A 24,023-nucleotide genomic window follows, 5' to 3' on the forward strand; every position below is an offset into this window, starting at 1 on the left:
CCCATTGTTTTTTCAAGGATAGTATTTCAGAGCCATTAGTCAAGTTCATTGTAACAATAAACGTACGTTTCGGAAACATTTTGTGCTGTGAAACAGAATACACTAAAGTTTGAAGGTCACATCGATTTTCGAAAGTTTATAAATGGAGGTGTATGACAGTATCACCAGCTGTTGCTGTCCCCAAGCGCCAAAATACGTTCTGACTACTATTTTATGTATCTCACAGAAGTATGTCTTCATTCATCATCTCCCATGCCATCCACCAACGTGTTCTTAACATGTTATCTCCTAGTAAAATATTGATGTTGAGTCAGATATCCAACTGAATAATCTTTTCGGTGTCTACTATAAGACATTTAAAACCAAGGCTCGTACACACGTGTGCTTATACGTCAGATGTAATACTTAACAGGAAACCTGCTTATATTAATATTAAATTTATGCATAGTAGGATGTTCGACCTTTGTAAAAATGAAATTATAATACATACAGTTTCACCGTGGAAAAGTGAATCTTTCTAGCATGTCCACGCAAATGCAGGGTAGGGGAGGACTGTGCATGCACCAAACAACTTTACGTTCGTAATTTTTCACACAAATGTACAACTGTAGGGAAAAAAATTATCTCTGATTTTTCGGATGTTAGGAGTCGACAATATCGCATAACGGAATGCTGTGTTCTACGTATTCTATTTTTGTTACGAAAGTGGTACAAACGAAGTCCACATAAGAATAGTACAACAAAATCGGTTGAGGTTAGGTTATCGTGCAGATATCGCGGCTTTTGCATTGCAAATCACGCAACTGCCAGTCTCGTCGTTCCTTGTAAACGAAAGAAAGGTATTGTAATCGGTCGGAATTAACATAAAACTCGTCGCATGCGACCATATGGCCTGAATGGTGAATAAACGAGAGTAGAGCGCGAGCTATGTGATTCTAACCGTTTAGGCGGAAACTAATGATTGTAACCAGAGCCGAGATATATGCCAATATTACTTTGCTCGACAAAGCGTATAAGATGAGGAGAGAATCGCGATAAGGTAGAACAAGAGACAGATATTCTCTACGTAAAGCAAGTCTGTCAACTAGATTGAAATCCTATAGCTATAACTACAGTGAATCCATATTCTGGCGAATTGTCTTTTCACAAATGAAGCTTCTGAAGAACGGAATTGATACAATAACTACTGTTCATTCATAACTACTGTTGTAAGAGTCTATATATTTGTCTATCTATATCTATATATATATCGATCTATATATATTTGTCAGAATGTCATTTTATCAAAAAACCCATCCTCTGTAATCATAGTTTATTGATTATTATAATCATTATTAATTTAACATTTTTGTGTACATACAAAATTTAAATTATACCTCGCTTGAGAACAAAAATTCTATTTATTTTCCTAACATGTACTAATAATTATTGATCAAACTAGAAAAAGCTGGAGGAGATTACTTAGGAAGATTACTTAGCATCTTATATTCCTATATTTATGTATAGTAAAATGGCTTGTATCCATTTTCATGAATTATAACTGACATTTCAAAGCATTCATGTAGATATGTAACTCTCGTTAATTAATAATTTAACAATGCGTCATGAAACGTATCATTTTCGTTTCTTCCTTTGTTTCGTTATACACAGGAACGAATTTGTAAATAAAGATGTATAATCAACGATAACATATGACAGCGAGTATAATAACTGTCAGCAAAGGAAGAGGTCGGTAAAATGATTGTGGTTCAGTGTATCGGTAAATAAGCTTTGACAGACGTTGCCGGGGGACTCGGTGTCGGTGAAACCGCGTCGATGAAATGATTGTCAGTAATTTAAAGATAACCCAATTTATTGATCTGTCTCCCTTTCATGGCGTTGTACGTCTCTCTATAAAACATATTCTACCTCGGAGGGCTGAAAAATTTAACTTGGTCTCACTGGACTGGACTGTAAGTAAGAAAATTGAAATGCAAAATCCACGTGTGAGCGCAATGGTTTAGATGGAAAGTTCGATAGGACAATTATATATATTAGCCTGAAAGAAAGCTCGTGGCTTCGCACGCAACACGTAATTTCCCTCGCTGAAATAATCCTATTACAACGATACGATTTAAAATTTTCCTTAACAGACCTCGCAATGTAATTCTTCATCTACAATTTTTTATTCGGCCTGAAACAAGAGACTTTCGAAGCCTTATAGAGTCTCGCGAATCTAAAAGTCAGGTTTCAACGTATTTTCGCGTCTTATTCTATAATACTGAAGACATTAAAGGTGTTAACGATTATTGTCTCACGATGTACGTACATCAAACGAGTACTTACGCAAGAGACGAATGGAAATGGAAACAGCCGAGAATAATTGAAGATAATTTGAATACGTTCCAGGCTATAATACAATTTCTCGTGAACCGTAATTGATTCGCAGAAGGGAATTGCTGCTTCTCACGACTAGCAAAGTGTTTCGCAAAAAAAAAAAAAAAAAGTAAAGAAAAATGGTATCGGAAGGATAGAAAAAAAGCGGTGGCCTACATCAAGCAATCTTCATGCCGATAATGCATTTATTATTCAGTTCGTTCATTTTCTATCGCGTAACAGACACTGGGATAACTGACAGAACGAGCGTATAAATCTTGCATCTCTCGACCTGACTTCTCCCGATGGAAAAATATTTACTGGTCTGGAATCGTGCATCGCTAATTAGTAAAAAAGTAATAAGCAAGAAAGCAATTATACTACCGGATTGGTATTTCTATTTTATTGGAGATTAATTAACCTGAGTAAACCAACAAAAACTTATCGAAAATCAATCGAAATTAAATCACCTTTTCAAACAGGCTATAAATAGCCAACTAATATTTGCAGTAATAAACTTCACTTTCGAATAAAGTATACGCTCTATAAATTGTAAATTGATAATTTCGTTATTATATCATTTTTCTTAATCTAAACTGAATTCAGTGAAAAGAGCTTTCAATTGAATTACACACTTCATTAGTTTATGAATTATATTCGTTACCATACGTACAAAAGAAGGTTGACTGGTTTAAAAATTCAAAGGGTAGAACCTCCAAGCTCACGATTGGAAACAGATTCAGTTCAATGGTTTAATTTGCCATTTAATTGAATTCTCTGGCAATTTCAGCGAACTGTGGGCTTTAGAAGTGTCCAGCATTCAAAGGCAAGACCTCCTCCATCTTTCTCTTTCTTTCAGTTCCAACCTCAAGTAATTGACCTGTTAATTCGACGCTATATTTACATGCTCGCAAGGGATTCAGACGACTTCATTGCGTTAAATTCGCAATTTAGCAAACACGAATGTCTCGATCAATTTGTAGTTCGAAACAAATAAAAGATAATCAATTTTTCAAAATAACAATCGATATGTTCAATGCATTTGTCGATGCATTTGATCGTTATGTTCATTTAGCATTTTTATCATAAAAGCGTAGAACACATGTACATACACATAATATTCCATGAAATGATTTATACAGACTATGAGTCTCGTTTTATCATATTATAAAAGAATGAATTTTTCCCAATAAATGTAACTTCATACAAAATCTCGTTTAAAAAATTCAGTTTTTATTCTCATCAAATTAATTTAATATCGGAATATGTGATTTTAGTCGTTATAAAAATTTTATGTCAAAAAGCGTTCGCAGATACATATATAAATAAATGTCCAATCCTATGCATTTATTTAAGCTGAAATCTGAACTTAAATATTTATTAACAATATTCTGACGAATATGTAATGAAAGATAAAAGCAGCTTTATTTTTTTTATAGGATGGCTCATGTTTTTTATTCATTTTATGTTTTTCGTTGTCAGCGCGTAACTACCTATCAGCCGCATGAATGCCAGGTTTTACTACTCAGAAGCGAAGAAGCGAAGAAGCAAATATACGTTACCTTGCATGGAAAAACGTTAGATACATATAAAAGTCATAACGTAGCTATTTACACATGGGGAATATTTATTTTTGTATGAAATATTTTTGCTTCTGAATTCTCATTATAAATGTACGTCCATTTCCTACGTTAAAGTACGTCTCTGCTTTGAAAACCTTCATTTAAATATAACGGTTAACAAAATATTATTAGAGAAATATTAAAACGAGACGCTAAAAGAACATTTTAATAAAGTACAAATGATTATTTGTTCTTTGTTAAATTACACTGCTGTAACTCTAATTTTATTCAATTCAAAATGAATCATTTATAAACTGAACCGGAATATAAAATTTTATTCCGCAAAAATCATAAAGTTGAAAGTTAGGAACGAATAACAAATGAATAACCTAGTTTCATTAAAAGGCACGTGGTTAAGGTACGCCAATCCGCGTAATAACTTTGACACTCCAATTATTATAAAATATGTATCCTTAAGGGATTTTTTTGCGCGAATGCAAAATACTTTTCATACGTGCAACTGAATAAATGGGGCGTGATTTTCAATATTTCCTTTTGTAGAATTTATAACAAAGTAACTTTTTCACAAATGTTTTCGCTAACATTTTTACAACGTAAATGTCTTCTTTTGTAATTAATAATTTCAACATTTCTCTGAACAGTTTCGTTGCGATAAAAAAAATATACAAAGCTTATGACGTGCTTGTTTAAAAATATTTATACGGAACAAGACTTTGAATTTGTCAGACCAATCGTTCTAACGAACGAATAAATTAAACGACTCGTAACAAAGAATTATTCCTGTCCATGTTTCTCTTTGCAAAAGTAATTCAAGGCAAGTTAGATGAATCGCTGTGTACCCTATTCGCATTAACGGTGTGCTTTAGTTTCTCTCTGGTTGTGTTAAGTGTTTAAGTAATGAGCATATACTCACTACGGGCGGGTTGCATACGATCGATATGCACCACTTCAGCCTCGAATTGTAGCAGACGCAGAAACTGCAAACCGAAGGCCCCGGCTCAAACGTAAGATCATGTCGAATGGTTTCTCCTTGAAAGTCAGCACAGCGGTTGTTTATAGCATCTGAAAACGATTCTCAGCTTGAATATCTTTGCCATTCGACGGTCGTACGCGCAGTTACGTTAACCGTTTCAACGCCACTCAGCGTGATCATGCTGTACGCATAGTGTGGTGAACTGTGTCGCGATGTTTGGTTACGATTGTCAATTCACAGCGCGCTCGGTTCCGAACGTAGCTTGTCGCTAGTCTATCAGAGTTTCCTCTCGTAATTACTTTTCTTTCAAATAATCGTAAACCAAATAAAGAAAAAACTAATGTATAAATTACCTCTTGAATTGGAAAACCAATTACAGAACGTCACACAAACAAAAGGTAAAGCACGAATATTTGGCAACCTTTTGACTCTTTAGTGTAACGTTTCTGATATAGCTGATGAAGTGAAGCGTGAACGCGTTGAAAGGTATGTTTCGACAAAAAAAAAAGAGCAGTGCAATCGAGTTGATCGGCACTTCTCGTAAATAAATAAACGAAGCGCTATTGCGCTTCATGGTACAATCCGATACGGATTTTTAAAACATCCCTGATACTGAAACGGCTAATAGCGTTACGAAAACGATCGTGCCAGGAAATTTTTGATCAACGGATCCGCATTGCGGCTGCCACGATGCTTCTACGTAGCATTGATGCTTTATCGATGAAGCACGATTGAAATTGGATATTCGATTTCTTACTGGGGAGAGAGTTTTCATATCGTGTTTACTGTTTCACTTCGCAAGTGTGCTTTACAGTATACGTTAGAACTTGAAATCGAGCTATTTGAGTTAAAGTCGCTTGTAGCTTGAAATGACGTTTAAAGGATATAAGAATAATAGAAGGCTAAAATTCAAAAGTGTATATATACATTACTAATATATAATGCCTATAATATATAATATAATAAATAATAATGCCTATATATCGACTAATTTATCAATTAATTAAATCCGTGTATATCAAGTTTTCTATAATTTAGTACTTTCGTGTAACTACAGAAATTTGATGCAATATAAAACTTGATTAAAACAGCGATTCATTAGGAAACGAGAATAATGATGCAAATATTTTTTGTAGCCATTATATAGGATTTCGATCGCATAATTAATCAGTATCAACTTACCAGTCTTTAACGGAAGAACAAAAAGAAGGGCAGGCGGTACACAGACCGCAATCATGATCATTTTCAAGTAGAATCTCAAACTGCCGTACATCTTTGAAAACTTCGTTAGTCGTAAGGGATCAAAGGATGATGTCCGCGCTGCGGAAAATAGATGAGAAGCGGCTATTTCAACAACCACCGTGTAGGTACTGCACTAGCCAGAAGTATCTGCGACAGAAATCAGAATACACTCGTTTTCGCATGGTTGGATCAATTTCGCGTGGGACTAACCTGATTGAACCTAACGCGGGATAATTGCTCAACTCACGACCTTAACCAGCCCGCTTGATTCTCTGTAAATGCTTGAAATTGACGCTTGGATTCTTTCCAGATTAACTAGCTTTGCCCCTCCCTCCCTTTATCTATTTTCTTAGATCGACTTAAACTGCCGCAACATATTATCTTTCTTCTTTTCTTTTCTTTTCTTTTCTTTTGATCTTTTAAAGCCCTAAATCGCTGGCTATTATATTTTGTACACTCAATTACTCTGTAAGTCATAAGTACATATGTTTTACAACGTTATTTGTCATATTTCAGTTAAACCCCAGAAAAGCCAGAAATATATTTGCAGCGTGTTTTAACGCGTCCCTGGCAAAGATCTCAAAAACGAGTTGTGGTAACACACGGTTCGCCAGCTTTTTAAAAGCGCTCTCCGTTTGCTTTTTCCTCTCTTCCCTGTCTCTTCGTTTTTTCTTAACGAGCAAAACCATTTTCGCGAGGACGAGAGTACGGAAATGACGTACTGGCAATTTTGTTTTGCGATAATACAAGCAGCTCGGTTTCAGTGAATTAAACTTGGCCCCAAGCTTCTACTTATCCCTACCTTCCTTTCCTTTATTTTCCCTTCTATATCGGTTTTGCGGTTTTCCACATTTCCATCACAATAAACCATGTTTTTTCTCGATTTTACATGTTAGCCAATGATTCGCGGCAAAAGCGTCGACTGTAAAGATATTTGTAGTTGCAATAGCAACAAGTATGTTTTCTCAAATAGAAAATATTGGGAGCGTACACGCTGGCAAAACAATTCATGAATAGCTCGTCCTCTGCTTGTTATTTGTTTCGATACTGTTAGCAAACAAATTCATGAAACATACTGGTATAGCGTAAAATGAACATAAAAGTTTTGCGTACACTTGAGAGCTGAACTTTGGCTGTTATACGTATATTATATATATACGCACACAGTTATGTATATGTATATATATATAGAAAATTCCTTAGAACTTTGAGCTTAATAACATATTAAAATCATTAACATTAAGGAGGTGAACTTTACTTACCAATTACCAAAGTTTCTTCCGCCAAATAATACATAAAAATTGAAAAAGATAATGTAACTAGTTTTAACTTTTTTTTGTGTTATAATTTGAATCACTCGATTTATCCGACTGAGGATGGTCGATCGCAATCTCAATTTATACATATTCTCATCGCATGAAATAGATCACATGAGGGATTTTCAAAAGTCGATGGAATATTAATGGCGATTAATTATTTACAGGTGTATTCTGTGCGGCTAAAGCAGACACCTAATGAATTATTGAGTACCAGGAATGTTAGCGGTAAACAGGATTGCGGCTATGAATGATTCTCTAATGTGTATATTAGAGATGAATTTGATAATTTATCCTCATAATATGCAATCCGCTTTTAAGTGTAAATCATAATTAACAATTTCTGTTTGATCAAATATGAAGAGTGGATAAATCGATACGCTTAAATCAATATTAGAAATTCTTAACATTTTTATCAAATATTTTAGCACTGTAGAAGCATCGTAGTAGAGAAATATTAGGTTGTTCCAAAAGTTTCTTTCGTTTTATAAGAAAGTAATGGATGTACAACATTTTTCGTTTTATATTATTTTATTGAATTACGTGTGATCCACCTTTTTCCAATTTAATATAAAATAATATAGAATAACATAACTGTCATTTCTTTATAAAACGAAAGAAACTTGGGACAACCTAATAGGAATTTACTTTTATTATCCATTATAAAAATGGATTGTTAATCCTCTAGGAGATACGAACAATATAATTGCAATTAATAAGGAACAAGCTAGCATAACTTAAACCAGCTTTTGCAGAAAGCTATTAGCTGAAGATGTTTATTAAACAATGACAACATGAATTTTCTTAAGTACCCCATTTGGTACTTAATCTACTTCGTAAGTACTGTGTGTCCTAGCCTTCAAAGGATGCAATTTTAACCAGAATGTTTCACATTACTTACCCGTATTATTTCCTTGTAATATAATTTATATTTACATTATCTACGCGTTACGTTACATTCTACGCGTTAGTGTAATGTGATTTTTATTTCTAATCGAAGTTATTCAAAGTTTGTAGTATCTCAATAAAAAATTAACAGCCTGCAAAAACTTCACAGAAGCATTAGTATCTTCGAAACTATTGAATTCAAATGGCTAATATTCTTTAACAATATGCACTCGACGACCTTTATCGAGAGAAGTATGTGACGTAATAGTTAAACTTTCAATTCATATACATATATCGTTTATGAAAAAGTAGTCATTCTGCTTTTGTGATCTGTGACACACTATAAATTCTCATAAGCTAACTAACGCGTAATCTTCTGTAACGTATTAATATAATATAGGTATGTATATCTCGACTTTGAGCAACCAATTGGTGATAAATAAGCTTTAGTACATACTTCTTACACGTAACGAGAGACCAGTTAACATCTCTGCTCTTAAAAGAAAAACGAAAGAAACTCTGAAAAGCTGCAGGGTTCAGGTCGAATAACACCAGCTCAGATAAATGACCCTCTAACTTACCTTTGTCCTCATCGACGTCAGTGATTTCAAAGCTAGTTATAAAGTGCACTTCTCAGCCAGCGTCCACGGCAGTCAATATTATTTAACGGGTCCTAACGCGATGTAAAAAGGGAAAAAGGAGGAAAGACGGAACAGGGAAGCAAAGAGAAGAAACGAATTTTTCATTTTCTCGAAACTGGATCAAGTTTCAGGCTGCTCGCCAAAGAGTCTGTAGCTAACGAGACAAGATTAGACAAACCACGCTTTAAAATTTCCACAGAACTATAATAATCCTCGAAATCAATACGATTCGTCGATCCATCGCCTGATTAAAAAATGAGATAGGATGAAGCTCACTAGTCGGCCTTTGAACTTTCAATAGCGCTTACGGCTCGTATACTCTAGTTTGAATGCTACAATGTAAGCCAAGTCAGCTGTAACTAGCGTTCGCGTGATTGTCGCTATCTATTATTCACGCGTTACACGTTCACCAGACAAACGCGTCTACCGGTTGACATTGTTTTCTGTCCTGAGTTTCAAAGCAATTATGTTGCTTCGTGTAATCAGATCTCGCCAAACTAACGATAAGTTCTTGTTTGATCTTACACAGTTACTAAAACTATACAAGTTAAACCAATCTAGCCTAAACAAGTAATATCGTTATATATTCTTTTTTAAATCTATATATTGTTTAATAAACCGTGGTTAGGATATAGTAGCTGACAAAAATATTCGGACAAATATATTTGTAGAGACATTTTAGGAGTGTATTATGCATAGTGGCACCATTTAATACTGTACTGTGACTATCATGGTCGTGTTGGTATTATTCGAAACTAATCTGAAAATCTGTATGGAATTTGTAAGATATTTAGTACGAGTACTGTGCATTACTGATATGTACACAACCGAGACGAGATAACGAAGGTACTGCTCTCCATCGTTCATCGCTACGCGTTGCTAGTAGCAACGTATAATGCATATATATCTCGCAAAGACCATAAAAGTACCCAATGGAACCACGTTTAATATTTGATAATAATGTCCCATTACAGTTTCGTCATTTTCAATTGATTAAACACGACCCTCTCTTTAAAAATTAGAAGATAAAATACGTAATACAAATCTACTCGAAATCTTTTAAACCTTACGGACGACTACTTATGGTCTTTAAAAGCAGCAGGGATTAGCAGAATATTAACTGCGGATTTTTCTCGAGAGGCTCGTAAGGATGAACAGCGACGAGTATCTAGAAGCTATGTACTCACCTGGTCAAGGAGACTCCAACACCAAGGACGTTGGAAGTTTCGAGAAGCGATGATGGAAACTGAAGTAGCACGTCAGGTCAACTCAGGCGAAAACTGCTAAAGAAAGAAAAATCCAACTAATTTGTTTCCAACGATAAAATGAAATTAATTTGTTTCACAAATTATTAACTGGATATTATTCAAAAATTATTCAAAATTCGCTTGATTGATTCACGGCCCGGGACATTTGGGTCATACCATTTTGGTAATGGACGAAAATGGCAGAAGGAAGAACGACCGTTTTTTTCATATTTCTCTTTCCCCGGGAAACGATGGAATGCCCGAGCACCTTGTTTCATTTCTTCTCGACATCAATTTCAATCTTTTTAAACGAAATATAATCTGAACGATGAAAAGTTCATTCAAATAATGCTCCGCGCCAGACACTCACGAAAATTAAGAAGAAACACGGAAAATTCGCGAATAAAACGGATTTCTTTGTCCCAGTGAGATAATAAATCTCGTACACGTATTGGTTTTTAAAATCAATATATCCACCAATGTGCACTCGTTTAACAAGGGTGATGGAACGTGCCAAAAATCTCTCAAGAGGGTCTTGGCAACGGAAGTGTCGAAAATGTCACAATTATGAATGAAAAATTCGAATAGTTGCTGATTTTACAGTCGAAACCGATAAAGAACTCCAGATATTCCCCCAATTAATTTACAATAAATTCGCGAAAATGATCGATTGCTGACGTCATTGTATTCTAGAAAGATCGTAAAACGATAAGAATTTATTGAAAAAACTTATATTCCATGATAACACTTCTAATAAGAGTACTAAGAGGAGCGATTCTGCACTCACCTTCCTGCCTCGAAGTACCGAACGCAATTAACCGTCCGCCCAGGATGGAACCGTTCGGAACTTTTGTAAGTCACTGCACGGCCGCTGCCTAGGGTGGAAATGTAATAGATATGAGTACAGAGCGCGTGAGCGAACTAAAAACGCGATAGAGAAGTAGAGAGAGGATGTTCCGTCCTTGTCTAATGACGCGCACATGTACAGGAAATATGTAACAGCGGTATACGAGCAGCGTCAGTGTCCACTAGTGTGCATGCCTGATTAAACATGGACAGGAAGTATCTATACATGGTGTTCTCTTTCTATTTCCATGTTGCATCCATCTTTCTATATCCATGTTGCATTAGGAGGAGAGTCGTATTTCGGAACGTCATCGGAACATATTATACCTTGTATGTGATTATTTGGAACACAATGGGTGAGTATATTATAATTAAAATATATTCCTAGTTCCAATTCTTTTGAATAGTGTCAGTGACCAATCGAAATAGAAATCAGTGGACATCATGGAAAGAGAAGGCGAAACCAAATTTGAAAATTCGACATCGGTAATTCAGTAGTTAAGAATAACTCAATCGATTATGTAGATTAACTAGTTATAAACAAATATATGAAGTATAAATTCAAATTATTCTTATCCATCTAAAAATTGGAAATTAAAAAGCAGAAGACAAGAAATTATCTTCGAGGATTTATATAGTAAATACATTCTTTTGCCTGTCTTACCTAGAGATAAAACAATTGTTTGATGGTTATCTTATAGTGTTCAGTCATTGCGAAAAATATTTTTAATTAGTTAAAAACTATAATTAATTAAAAACTACATTTTTTTATGTATATAGACGTTAGCGATGTATTATTCCGGGAAGCTCGTCTATCTCCCGAACATCGGGTTTGCGACAACATCGATTTGGAAATTATCGTTGCAGAGTATGAAAATTATTACAAGATGAAATTTCAAAAATATCCCATATTGTGTAAGAAAATAGCTGGAAGGGAAATGACGAGGGAAGTGACAAATGCAAGCAAAACGTAAGAATTTAAATTATTTAACGATATTAAACGGTATTCAACGTATTCAACGTATCGTATTCAACGTATCGTATTACAATATGATCCAGTGTTTGTAGAAGTATTGAGACAAAAGCCAAATCTGTTAGTAAACAAGCGAGAAGTGAGCCTGTGAAAGAGACGAATCTACAGCAGAAGATAACTGATGATAATGCGAATCATATTAATCTCGCAATGACAGTGACGTCAATATTCCCCAATGAGAGTGATGGACGTTCATCAGAAGAGCTATTTAACGTCCCAATGGAACAATCCATGCAATCGAAGATATTGAAATGCATTGCAAAGCTTTATTCAGATAATCCGGAATTACGAAAGATTGCTGAGGACATCTCATGCGTAAGTTATTTTCGATTAATATACGTATCGTAAAGCTTTTAAACGATAAAATTCCCGTCGATAAACCGTCCAACGTATATCGACAATGACGTGATTTCAGTAACGCTTCAAATATCAAATTACGTAACACTTACTTAATATAGAGAAGACGCCATTTTATCTTTGTATCGTCACAGGAGATCATAGTAAACAAATTAAATGTACATTGGGATGACGTTATAGGCCTAGAGGAATGTAAAACCGCTGTTAAGGAGGCCGTTGTGTATCCCCTTAAGTATCATATCTTTTTTGATGGCCCGTTTTCCCCCTGGAAAGGTATTTTGCTGTACGGCCCACCTGGTACAGGTAAGATACTCGTATTCTTTTCATTTCTGTACGTGTTTACAAGAAATATACAAAACAGGGAAAACGAAGTTAGCGAAGGCAGTCGCGACAGAATGCCATTGCACCTTTTTTTAACATAACTGCCAGCTCATTGGTCAGCAAATGGAGAGGCGATTCCGAGAAGTATATACGTGTAAGTTGCTTTGTCTATGTAAGTTTCTTTGTTCCTTTGTCTATGAAGGAGAGATTCTAGGTATAAAAAGATTTGATTTTATTTTTCGTCATTTATATATAAATAGAATAGTTGTTTGGAAAACGAAATGATATCATATTCGTGATGAGGCAATGAATTTAAGGAATTTCGAATATAATATTTAATGAATAATACATTTGTTAAACTGAACAGGTTTTATTTGAACTTGCCTATAGTCATTCGTCTACAATTATTTTTATCGACGAGATTGACTGGATCGCCACAAATAAAGGAGACTGTATATTGTCTGAACCTGCAAAGAGATTCAGGTCAGAACTTCTTTCTAGATTGGATGGATTAGTGTCTAATGAGAATTCTAATGTAGTTCTTCTGGCTACAACTAATTCCCCTTGGTACGTATATCACGTTATTTCAATGTTTTCTAAGTAGAAAATATCGTAATATTTCTCCAAATTCCAAATATGTTATTGTGTTGTTTGAAGTATTCCTTCATTATTATTAGTATAATAGAACGATAATATTTATTGTAAATATGTTATTAGGGGCATTGATGCAGCTTTACTCAGGCGTCTCGAAAAGCAAATATACGTATCATTACCCAATGAAGTTGCTCGACTTGGTATATTCAAATTATACCTTAGCAACCACTTATTAGAAAATACAGATATTGTAAACCACATAGTAAAATGTACTGAAAGATATTCTTGTGCAGATATAAAATTGCTTTGTAAGCAAGCGTGGCTACTAGAAATAAGCCCGATATGGAGGAGACTTGAAAAGAAAGAAACACCTGTTACCACTTTGAAATATGAATTAAAAAGTTATGAAATATTAGCAAAATTGTTTAAAAAAATGTCACCTACAGTTATGCAAATAGATAAATATGATACGTGGAACAAATAAATACGCAATCGTAAGGACAGATATTGAAAAATATAAATAAATGGATTATCGTTCGAGAAATTTTTATTACCATCATATGATATTGCTCCATATCATGAAATATATACATGCCGTAATAGGAATACTATCATCAAATCTCTTCAAATGAGGGAGTGGCAAATGACGATGCGTATTGACAAGATTGCTCGATGAAGATCAATTACGTACTGTGTCCGCGGATTCCAAAAAATGAGTCCCTAAGTAGATGGAAAAAGGAGAGGAAACAGATAGATCACAAAGAGCTACTTATTGTAAGGGAAGAAATCTAAAACTCCAAATAAAGAACAAAAAGGAACAAGCTGCTTATGACGCTATCGTTCCTGGTCTTCCGTGTTCGGTCTCAATTACTCTTGCAGTATATTGTAGCAGGTTGTGTAGTATATTTGAGCATATTGTATTATATTTTGATGCGTACTATCTCTTCGATCACTTGTTTTCACCATTAAGACAAAAGAATAAAATGCTGATTGAAGATGCTTATTGTGACCTCAACTTAAGAAAGGAAATACTTCTTTTGATGTATATTCGAAACTGGAACATGTATCAACCTCGATGATGACCTTCATTGTTAGATTGAACTTTAGGTTTAAAAATTTGTATTTCAAAATGTGGTAGGAAGAGGATAAAACAAATTGTTAGTAATACTGAAAATTACATTTATTTTTACTGAAATCACTGAAATTAATACTAAGATCAGTGAAATTATTATTTTTCTAAAAATATTCAAGCCTTGAACTTTTTTTTCGTGGGGAGATCCTCATGGACACTGTCGGGGTAGTGTCGGACTTACCGACTAAAACCCCACGATAGTGTCACACAGTATAGAAAGCACGATATAAAAACCCCCCAAAATAAGCGCTCGAATCAATCTGTTAAAATATTTTGACGCAGTCTCTTGTAATACTTTGAATCATTCTGTAACATTTTGTACCGTTACTCTGTTAGATCTGCATAATAAACTCTGTTATCATATATAAAGGTAAATTTCTTCACCTTGGCCTACTTGACGCTTAATAAAGGTGCACCGGGACCTCTTTCGAAATTCAAGCCTTGAACTGCTCCGAATATTCATCGGATCTGAGTATTGGATACAGAAAATATCTGGGTAAATTTAGTCAAAAAATGTTTTCGCAGAAGGGAGTCAGTTTCAAACAGTAAGTTAACTTGAGAGAATTAAATTACAAAGTTCTGGCAGAATAACATAATTTTGCATAAAAATAATAAAAAAATGAATACGTCGAAACATTTTACAAAAAAGCAAAGCACGAAGTGTTATAAAAAGTGAACGAAAAGTGAAGTGAAGTGAGTTTATTCGTTTTACAACATATTTTATATAACATGCTCTATCAGTTTGTTACCTCAAATTTGCCTTTTATTTAAATTTTCTTACATAATTTTCATAATATATTCATAAAGTAATATTGAATATATAGTACAATTCTATAGACCTACTACGAGAAACAGATCTTAAAAACAGCAACACTAGTAAAGTAGAAGCGTTCTTCAAGCCTAAATCCAAATATGATACAGTGCTGAAAAAGTAGGATTACTATATCATAACAAGCAAAATGTATCTTCATAATCTATGTGCTACTAGCGATTTTCCACATGTTCAACGAGATATGCAGTACAGAGGACGTATAAATGTGTTTCTTTATTTTTGTTGAGTCACAAATCAGAATATTGAGTATGTTATTTTCCCGCGGATTGTAAAATCATAAATTGTTAAAGTGTCACGGCTCATTTTATTATCGTAACATCTGTTCAAAATTTGTCAATGCGACCTGGAGATTACGGTAGTGAATATGCAACAATCGAATGCCCCAGCGAGAAGGGCTCGGTCATTATATTTATTCTTATCGTGAGTTCGATAACAAAATATCGAGTTTAACAGTCGTATACAGAGCTCGATCATTCTGGATTATAGCCTCTACGTCTACGATTCCTTTTTGCTTTTGGCATTTCATCTACATTGTAATAACAGTTTTGACAAATGATACGGTCGAAGATATTTTAATAAGCGTGTTGGAGTAATTGGTAACAGTAAGTGAGTAATTATCCATACACCTCCGGGTGATAGGCTGGAAGTTCTCCATCCCAAGGACCGTAGAGTTCCTCTCCTTGTTCTTGTTCATAAAAAACGATGCCCGTACTGTATATAATAGGAAAAGTTTTCATTATTAACGTGTTGCTTTTGTTTGTTGTGTTTGGTCCGCCTGTTTGAATGCTCGTCACTATCTATTGCGAGCGCGTTAATTTTAATTTATTTATATGTATTGACCATGGCATTCCTTTTACTTCGATTTCAATATTATGGTACTTGAAAATATTGGGAACTTTATGAGGTTCTGTATATCCGTTTGAGATTTCCCTCTACTAAGTTCTTTCATTAAATGTAACAAATCTACCATTTTGAAATTTTGTTTATTGATCCGTCTGTTGTAATATTCCTTAGATTTTATTTTCGATTTTATCAGTGAGGTGGTAGGACGTGTACGGTGCCAAAGAAATACTCCGCGGATTGATTTAACAATGAGTTTATTAATTATACGTGGAAGACCTGATAGTTTTACCAGCACGCGTTACCTGGGCCGTACTGGTATTGTTCTTCGCATACTCACCGTTTACTCGACTTCACTGATCAGTTGTATCTCTCTGCGTCTCTCTAGCCTTTCCTCGTTGCCATTCATATAGGATACCGAGGTGCCTGAAACAGAATGTTTTCTTCTGGGGTAGGGAATCAGTTTCCTTTATCGAAAGCACTTGCGCTTTATTGTAAATCATAGGGTCTATTCTTTGACGACGTCCTGACCTCGGACGTCACATTTCACAGGCCAGCACGTGCGCTTGAGCCCTGGAACTTTCTTTATGGCCATGAACCGCTACAGTAGGAATTTTAAGGGAGCACTTGGTCAATAGATCCTGTATGGTCAGGACATATTTGTTTCCTTTTTGTGTTCTCGATGATGTAACCTAGACGTCCAGTAATAATTTTCTTCCCTTTGTCATCTTTCAATATCCCCGCTACGCACGTGTTCGTAACCGTCTGCTATTTTGGTTATATACGCCTTCTTCCGATTATTTTACGGAAGGACCAAAGGGATATCGGTGGGCCATTAGGCCTATTGAAGTTTCCCGACACTTTCGGCCCGTCGGCACCTACGCTTTATCGCGACACTGTATGTGTTTCGTCGGCCTTTCGTAAACAGTGTTCCGGCGATGCTATAATATGTATCAAAGAAACCGTTGGAGAGAGAATTGTTCTTTGCGCTACAGATCTTCGAAAAAGCGTACATCGAAAAAGCGTAATCTCATACATTTTTATTATAAATTAAAAATTTCTCGTCTCGTAACTTGATAGATTGATCGTGGGAAAATTAACGGATCGACTCAAAATGTGTGTTACTTATCACGTAGTCTCGATATTCTACGACAATTAATGGACGAATGTAACATTTAAACACAATAACGATTTCGTCAAATTCCATCGGCATCAGTTCTACCCCATCAACACCTTTGGTAGCCGAAGTTATGCACAAGTAACTAACTAAACACCACCCTTAAACAACCAAAATCAAAACAACAACAATAACGACGCTGCAGTCAACAAAAATATGTGAGCAAAATGCAGTACTCAGACAACAAACACAACAAATTACAGTCATGCTACAACTACTTACAAACATGTTAAGTAAAAAATAGAAATGCCAACGCCCTGGCCGCGCTGAGTGCACTCGTTCCCGTCAGATCACGAAAGTTAAGTAGCGCCGGACACGGAGAGTACTTGGATGGGTGATCGCCTGGGAACTCCGTGTGGCGTTGGCGAAGCGCGCTAGGCCCGCCGCGCCCCTCGGTGAGGTTCAGGCTTGGTGCGCTCACGTCCACCAGCAATTCACCACTTAATAAACATATCAATCACCGCTAAAAGCACTAACGATCGCAAACTAGTTTATCACTACCGGCATCAAGACCTCCTTCGCATGACGTTAGACCATCCTCGAATTAACCCTATCTCTTGAAGTAAGTACCTCCTTATATATCAATAGTTAACCATTAAATAAATTAAATCAGTAAGTAAGCAACCCACTTAATATCACAACCTCTTAAAGTAAGTACATCCCTTATAATACTATAGACAAAAACCAAACTCCATACTTTTATATCACTAGTCAATTATTAAAACATAATAACTATACCTAATACATAGTCACCTATTATAGTAAAATAGCCTAATATATAATAAATCTCATAGTACCATATTAATAGTACATTAATAAATAAAATATATATTATATGATAATGAGGTCCACTTACTAAATGATCATTCAAATCTACTTTCAGATATCGAAAAATCTCGCTCACCTAGCACTACGCCAGCCAAGGCTTACCTCTCAAGTAAGAATAAGTACGTAAAGCAACTAAGTACATCCTGCATACATGCTTACAACGAAGTAATAATTAATAATACACACAAACATTGATAGATATATGGAAAGTTAAAGCCTTATTCTCTAGTCAATTATTAATAACACAATTTAATCGTACAACTCTAAAATCAAAAGTCGATTATAATAACAGTATCCTAATAAATAAGTAAAAATACTCTACACTCCATAATACCTACTCAATGTCAATTAATATAATAATATAATTAAAATAAACTCCTCTTCGCAGGATAATTCTTCATTCTACTTTCTAAGATCAGCTCCTTCTTTGCTCCTCAACACATTCATCACCCAATTCTCTGCCTCGTAGGAGCACGCACTTATTAGAAGTAAGTACATCATTCCTAGTACATCTATTTGAATAGACAAAATAAATATAAAGCATAAAGCGTAACATAACAATCACATAGTCAAAATCAAACAAGAGAATATAATAATCCTCTTAACAAAACTAACTCGAGGCCTGCTTACAGGCATCAAAACCTCCTTCGCTAGACACATGCCATCATCAATTTATCACTATCACTCAAAGTAAGTACCTCATATACATAAATACATAAAATATAAATTTATTGTCATTATATAGTAAGTAGAATCAAACATATATGTCGGAGATGAAAGGACACCGGAGCCTTCCCTCTGGAACTTCGGGAAAATCCGTAAAATTGTAATTAAAGTTTACAGTCGTAATTAAACAATCTGCTGTCATCCTGCCCAATTGTACTTGTTTGCGATTTGTGATAATAAACTTGGGCTCAAGGCGACCACCAGTCGCCGAACGTAGCCGCGGTCAACGGGACGGGCGCTTCGCCTAACAAAGGTGTGGAGTTATAGTATGACCCTCATTAAAAGAAATACCAATAGAGGTACGTGACAGTAAAACATTCCAACGGTTCCTTCGGACAATGAATACCTGATGTTGAGGCACGTACACAGCACAAATCCAGTTAGCCCGAGGACCCGCTACAAAACCTGGGTTTTTCCGGCAATTAAGATTTTCCAAACGGACAGACAGTCTTTGTCCCAAACTGACCAATTGACAGCGACGTCAATTTCCCTTACTTTCGGAACGAGGGCTATCCTCGACAAATCCGATGGTCTCGTGCCCTTAGACACACCCCATCATAGTTTTCCTCTGTGGCATCATTGAAACGAAAATTCATTCTTTCCTGAGATCCCACCGACGAAGGGAGCAGCGCCTGACGATCAGTGAGTTTGAGTTAGAGCAAGTATATCTTTCATCCCGTTGACCGTGGATTCGTCATCGGACCTAAGACCAACGTCACTAACATCACAAGTGCCCAACCACCGCTGTTGATTGTCGAATCGGTAATGTCCATACTCGTAGCATCAGGCCGTATCTTCGTTATCACACAACGATGGCCAACTCCAAGGGAGGTCTATCAAACGCCCACAACCCTGTTCCTGACTGTTCTCCGACATATAAAAACTAAATATAAACTAACTCTCTCTACAAATCAAGTAACAATGGTCCATTATTAAAATGAGCATAGATATCCTAGCGAGATCCACTTCATGAATAATAATTCAAAGTCAATTTTTAGATATCAAAAACCTCGTTCCCTAAACACTACGCAAGCCAAGACTTACCTCTCAAGTAAGTACATTAGTAAAAGCAAGTAAGTACCTCCTTCATATATGCTTACAACCAAGTAATAATTAATAAAACACATAAACATTGATAGATATATGGAGAGTTAAAAACCTCCTTCTGTAGTCGATATTAGTAAACAATTAATCGTATAAACTCTATAGTCAATTACAATAAACTATCTGCTGTTAAATAGGTAAAAAATGCTAAACTTCATCGTACCTGCACAATGTTTATTGCCATAATAATAATATTACTATTATAAAATTAATATAACTTTAATATAATTTAATATAAAACTCCACTTCTCAGGATATCCTGTTCTACCTCCTAAAATCGAAACCTTCTTCACACATCACCGCACTTCGCCCAAGTCTTACCTCGTAGGGGTACACACCTATTAAGAGTAAGTACATCCTTTCCTATTGACATGTCGAGTCACGATCCGAGTCCGGGCTCGAGTCGCTATCACGGTGAGGACTTGGGGTAGGTAATGATTCTTCACTGAAGCTATCCATCTTCTTAGACCACGGAAGTGACTTTTATTGACACAAACAAAAAGGTTACAGAGTTGACGCAAACTGACGATGATCACACACTTGCAACACTAGTGACAATGGTCTTAGGTTCACTAACAAATACGCAGCCAACGGGATGGTAGGTGTACGTACTCTATGTCAGATTCTTTGGTGATATTCACTGACCGTAAGGTGTCAACCTTTTCGTCGATGAGATCGCAAGCGAGAGAGTGAGTTTCCGTCCCGATGATGCCACAAAGAAGAACTATAATGGGGTGTGTCTAAGGACACGAGATCATCGGATTCGTCGAGAAAAGCCTTCGTTCAGAAAGTAAGGAAAATTGGCATTGCTGCTAATTGGTCAATCTCCCTATCGGTGGTTAGAAAAAGATGCTAGCCGCCCTCGAGGGAAAGTTGCTAGTGGGAGACGCCGCTCGTTGAAAAATAGGTCTCCTCTATTTTCCCGTAGTTGGGACAAAGACTGTTTGTCTGTTTGAAGGACTTTAGTTAGCTAAATCTTAAGATTTGTAACGGGCCCTCAGGCTAGCTGAACATGTACTGCGGAGACGCATCGACATCTGGCAATCATCTTACTCGAAGAATAGGGTCTGCGTGTGGCGAGTTACGGGACAGAGACCGTTGGAATGTTTATTGCCGTGTGTTACAACTATTTCATTTTTAAAGAGAGCTATACAATTACTCCATGTCTTTGTTAGACAAAGCGTTCATCCCGTGACCGCGGCTACGTTCGGCGACTAGCTGTCGCCTCGAGCACAAGCTCACTATCATAACTCTCAAACAATTACAATCGGATTGAATAACTACAATTGTTTAATTCCAGCTATAGTAGACTCTAGGTTACAATGTTGCGAGATTATCCAAAATTCCAAAGGCTCCGGTGTTCTTTCATCTCCGACATATATTACACTCCGAAGACCTCGATAACCCTCTTGTACGCACGCTTGTTGTCAACCGACCCCACCAGATTCTTCTAACAGCTTCGAATCGTCTTTGTCTCAACTGATACCTGGACGCCCTCTGACGCTTACACACACATTCACATGTACAGTGTAAATGTATCATCTACCTAACAGTAGTAAAATTTATTGTACGAATCCAAAATAGTGAGGGTTCAGAGTGCTATAATAAAAAAGATATCGAGCGCTAATTTGGAAAGGTTTTTATGCTGAGGTTTTAGTCCCCCTGTAGGGATTATCCCCGAGTGTATATCAGAGACGGCTATTCCGTTACTATCTGGTTATTGTATCGATAGCTGTGGCATGCAGTATGTTTTGTCCACCCTATTACTGCTTCTCAACATGTGACATTACTGAGCGTGTGACACTAGCGCATCCGATACCAGGCGGGCCCGTCAGCCTCGCGGTAGACGCATCCGATTACGCCATAGGAGCAGTACTACAACAACGCGTAAACGACAAATGGCAGTCGTTAAGATTTGTTACAAAATCCTTGACCTCCGCGCAGCGAAAAAATATAGAGCATATGACCGCAAACTTCTTGCTCTGTACACCGCAGTTAAACGTTTTAGAAACCCCTCATGTGCGCGTTCAATCAATATCTACACAAATGTTCACCGCGACAATTTCGCCATCTTGACTACATTGGACAGTTCACGACCGACATCTGATACATTAAAGGTTTGGACAATAATGTAGCCGACGCTCTATCTCGCATCGAAGCGATAGGGAAATCTGTGGACCATAAAACTCTCGCCGCAGCGCAAGAAAACGACACCGAGCTGCGCAACATCATCAAGTCCGATACATCCGCATTACAATTAAGGAAGATACGTTTTCCTGATTACGACGTATCAGGCGATATTGTACGACCGCTTGTATTGAAACCCTTGCGGCACAGCGTATATAATTCGCTCCATCCGGGACTTTCCCATCCTGGGATACGCGCCACGCAAAACCTGGAGACGACGCATTTCGTCCGACCGTCAATAAACAAAATGGTCGAAACTGGTCACGACAATGCCTGGCAGCCTATGGTCCACGTACCGTCATTCCGGTCCTCAATAAACCTAAGGACCCACCATAAACCTTAACTTTTTAATTTAACGGTTAGCACATGTTTTCAAGTTAATGTGCTTATCCGGAAGGATTTTCTAATCCTATAAGTGTTTCGGTTTATGGCTGGTTCTTAGACAAGTCGTCAGGTTTATTAGACGCTATTAAAAATTACGGAGAGAGCGGGTAGTCACCTAATGGGAAAAACGAATGTTTGTCTAACGACAAAGCTGGTTTTTCCCATGAACAAGGTCACCCATGAGCCACGTTGGTAGGAGGCTTCTTCCTCATATCTTTATGCATTAACGTAGGTTATAATCAAGCCGCATCGTGGACCGTTACCCTCACTTTTCATAACGAAAAGTGTGAACAACGAATCCCCTTCCTTCGTTCAAAAAATACCTACAAACCGAGCTTTCCTCCGTAATTACATGAGAGCGGAAGTTCAGTTAACTCTCCATTCTAACATACCCAACATCTCAAGACTTCGTCGACGACAACATATCTACCAGGACGCGAGCTCTGTCTTTAGATCAATCATCGTCTCTACACTGATTCTCTCATCTAAGAGCAATCCATTTATTCTTCACTTACCTCTTACGCATCGGCGTTATTATCTTGTGTAAAGTTGTTGGAAATACATACTTTATAACCCTGTTAATCGCAGCGTTATACAACCTCAACCACCCCTATTATCTCAATGGAAATCAGGGGATCGATCTGTTCGCGGCATCGATTATTACAATCGTAACGGGAATTTACGACTTCCGTTGACGCATTTCCTAGCAAAAGCGTCTCCCCACGACTGGTCGAAAATACAGTATGCTTGTGCGAATTTCAACAAAATTGCAATGGGTTACAATGGATTACAAAGGGGGAGGGAAGTGCAATGAATTATTACGATAAATTGTAAGGGGTGTGAAGTGGGATGAGGTGATAGGAGAATTGATGTGAGTGGAATAGTATTAAGTGAATATCAGGGTGTATGATACATGGCTCCATCAAGCGGTGGTATTAGGCGGGGGGGGGCGGTGTATCGCTCACACCAATTCCCGGGCCCCTTTCAATCGCAGCCGGGGCGGTCATTGTGGAGGTTTTAGTCGGCTGGAGTCCGGCACTACCACGCCGCTTTTCCCCAGAAGCGACCTGGTGTCAGTGCGGATTTCCTCCACGTTAATAAAAAAAAAAGGGTGTATATTACAAGGGAGTCGACGTGGATTATGATCGAGTGAGTGAGTTACAATATGTTTGGGTATAATTAAATGGTAATATCTTCGCTGAACAAAAATAAATGGAATAATTGGAGGATCTAATGTTAAATGTGAGAGAAACAAGAAGTGTAATGCTCGATAATCGTGGCGTGATGAGTCATAGATGAACAATATCAAAGAATATAAGGCAATAAATTATTGAATTATTGAATTAAAATATGAAGAGGAGTTGGTAAAGTCGAGTATCTATAGAAAATGCAATTACGAATCTCAATTTAAATGATA

At 36.6% G+C, this 24,023-nt stretch overlaps 3 long non-coding RNA genes and 2 pseudogenes across 3 annotated transcripts; 3 read left to right on the forward strand and 2 right to left on the reverse strand.

Moving 5' to 3' along the window:
- Positions 1–4,572: 4,572 nt before the first annotated feature.
- Positions 4,573–6,486, reverse strand: LOC117215202. The gene is made up of 3 exons (XR_004489040.1): positions 6,364–6,486; positions 6,094–6,300; positions 4,573–5,000 (listed from the first exon to the last, which is right to left on the reverse strand). It is a non-coding gene; the product is annotated as an uncharacterized LOC117215202 (long non-coding RNA).
- A 4,534-nt stretch (positions 6,487–11,020) lies between these two features.
- On the forward strand, positions 11,021–13,880 carry LOC117215204 (annotated as a pseudogene).
- Positions 13,881–15,212: 1,332 nt separating this feature from the next.
- LOC117215206 lies at positions 15,213–17,764 on the reverse strand. Its single transcript, XR_004489042.1, has 3 exons — positions 17,600–17,764; positions 16,541–16,626; positions 15,213–16,071 (listed from the first exon to the last, which is right to left on the reverse strand). It is a non-coding gene; the product is annotated as an uncharacterized LOC117215206 (long non-coding RNA).
- LOC117215209 lies at positions 17,626–17,744 on the forward strand (annotated as a pseudogene).
- A 142-nt stretch (positions 17,765–17,906) lies between the features above and the next one.
- LOC117215205 lies at positions 17,907–20,306 on the forward strand. Its single transcript, XR_004489041.1, has 6 exons — positions 17,907–17,939; positions 18,261–18,324; positions 18,594–18,693; positions 18,838–18,895; positions 19,919–19,982; positions 20,289–20,306. It is a non-coding gene; the product is annotated as an uncharacterized LOC117215205 (long non-coding RNA).
- The last annotated feature ends 3,717 nt before the right edge of the window (positions 20,307–24,023 follow it).

This window comes from Bombus bifarius, unplaced genomic scaffold, assembly GCF_011952205.1.
Source record: "Bombus bifarius isolate JDL3187 unplaced genomic scaffold, Bbif_JDL3187 scf7180000009442, whole genome shotgun sequence".
NCBI lineage: Eukaryota > Metazoa > Arthropoda > Insecta > Hymenoptera > Apidae > Bombus > Bombus bifarius.